Raw genomic sequence first — 2,578 nt, forward strand, 5'->3', positions numbered from 1 at the left:
TTATGTTTTCTTTGTTACCAAATTCTGCTGTGTGGATTAAGTCCTGTTTTACCACCTCCTGGCCACCTTCCTTAAAGTGGAGCTCCACCCAAAAGGGGAAGTTCCGCTTTAAGGACTGCTCCCCATTAAGGATTGTCACCTTTGGGGGGCGGGAGGGGGAGCGGGTATCCGAATTTGACAGATACCCGCTCCCACTTCCAGTCCGATCGCCTAGGCGACTGGAAGCGGAAGGTGTCCTCCCTTTCTCACTCCCTGTAGCCTTTTGGTACACGTGATAGGTCCCAGAAGACTACAGGACCATTCATGAAGCGCAGTGCTAGTTTCGCATGCACAGTGGGTACCCAGCTGTGAAGCCGCAAGCTGTCACAGCCGGGGCCCATACTGAAGATGCTGGCCTCCTGGAATACAGGACGGCCATTGAAACTTGCTGCGGGGGACACACCGCGGGACCGAGGGACAGGTGAGTGGCTGTTTTTTAAAAGTCAGCAGCTACAGTTTTTGTAGCTACTGACTTTTATTTTTTGACGGGGTGAGTGGAACTCTGCTTTAAGCTGCAAAAGCAGCTGGAGAGGGTTGTACACATGCTGTGACACCAATGCTTTGCTTTCATAGCTGATATTATACCTTCTGTGCTGTTAAGCAGGCTGTGCTGCTGCTGGACATGACCCTCTCAAGGGAATGAGGCCACACCACAATGGCCTTGCAACTGCGTAAAATGCAGTGCTGTATTTAGGGTTCGTGCTGCCCTAGGCAACACAAAAATCGCCCCCCCCCCCACAGAGGGACCCTAACACCAACACCCCCCCACACACACACACCCGAGAGAGACTTCCACTACCACTGCCCCCATACAGTGGCAACCTTCCCCCACCCTGGTGAGAGAGAAGACACTCGCCTTCACAGCTCCAGACATCCCTGGGAATAAGAGTCAGGCTCTGCATACACCATCAAGCAGCCCACACCCTCTCTCAGATCTCACCTGGTCCCCATGCTGCGTGTGTCCCTTCTTCCATCCCTTCTCTTGGGGGGCAACACTGCCCCCCTGAAAAATGCTGCCCTAGGCAAATGCCTTGTGGTAAATACACCCCTGGTGCAATGCACATGGTTATGGTGTTGCATTTAAAGAGTTAAAACAGGCACATATCACCTCCTGACCCCCTGACAAATGCCTCTGAGGACATAAGCATACCTATACTTCTTCTCCTGAAGCCTTGGGCAGGCCATAGATAATGCCATTTTATTTCCTGCAATTACAGGTTACAGGAAAGAAAATCACAGTCAGTGTTGATGAGGGAATCCCTCCTGAAGAGCTATTGTTTTCTCCTGGCAGGGGTCGTAACACAATGATTGTAAGTGGCTATAGCTGCTGACAAAAATGGCACGCTAGAAATCCGACATGCTGGTGTTACCCAAGTCAATTCATGGATCGACTTGGGTACAATCAGCCTGGCCATACATTGCCTCTAAGGACATTTTGGCTCTTATTGATGCAGTTTGTATAAAACTAAAGATGGGAAAGCAGCCTGTGGCTTTCCCCATGATCCCTAAAAGACCCTGAGACTGCTAAAACTATTTCTCTGTTATTACCAGTTGTCCTGTACATTGACCGTGAAACTCTTGATAAGCTGTTTACACCTCCAAAATGGTTTGCAGTCAAAAATCCATTTAAGGAGGTCTTTATAAGGTAGCGGATGGTTCCCACTGTTGCTTCGACAGTGTCATGTCTTAATATAATATAGCACTGTCAATTTCTGTATAGAATGTACCGGTATTTAAATCCCATCAATAAACATTTGGAAACTCTTCAAAACCTTGTTTTCTCTAGCAGGGCATGCACTGCAACCTGTCATGGCCATAATGTTAGTCTAATAAACGTTAGAGAAACAGAATCAACCCATGGCAAGGGATCCAGCTTTATGCCAAACTAATCGTCTATTTGTGAAGCAATTAAAGTTCAGACAGCTCTGCACTACTGTGTGAATGGATTAGTGGATGTTTCCTATCATATTACCTGTATGAATCAGCTTACTCCAGCAGAAGAAGCTTAGACCACCCCCCATCTGAGGTCAAAAAGAGTTCCTTTTGTAACATTCAGGCTTAAGCTTTTAAGGCCAACCCAAGGCAGGAACCCCATTTTACCACAAGCCCAGGGCTCCCAAATTTCCAGAGCCAGAGAGCAAGTCCCCTTTGGCATGAAGAGCCATCCCCATTTATCAAAGTAGGGGGATGTCTGTTAGCCTTTGCAGACATGTAGATAGACATCTGGGTACAGGAGTCGGTTTCAATCATCTTGGATCTCAAGGCCTTGAATGTGCACTAGACCAGATGCGATTTCTCCTGCGCTCAAGGACCCAGGCCGGTGGCGAGTAGATGGAACCAGAAAAAAGCGACCACCAGTGCATAAAAGGTTGTACAGCTCCAAACAAGGCTGGGGAAGCCCGACCAATACTGCAAAGTGAAACAAAAACAAGAAGCGCACCAACCTTGCGCATTACCTCAGCAACCAAATTTTATTAATTAAAGAATGGTACTCACAAACAGCGAATAAAATCAGGCCTAGCTCTGATGAACAAGGCAT

The sequence above is a fragment of the Staurois parvus genome, unplaced genomic scaffold (genome assembly GCF_062004578.1).
Source record: "Staurois parvus isolate SC_StPar_1 unplaced genomic scaffold, SC_StPar_1.0 ptg000062l, whole genome shotgun sequence".
Classification (NCBI taxonomy): Eukaryota; Metazoa; Chordata; class Amphibia; order Anura; family Ranidae; genus Staurois; species Staurois parvus.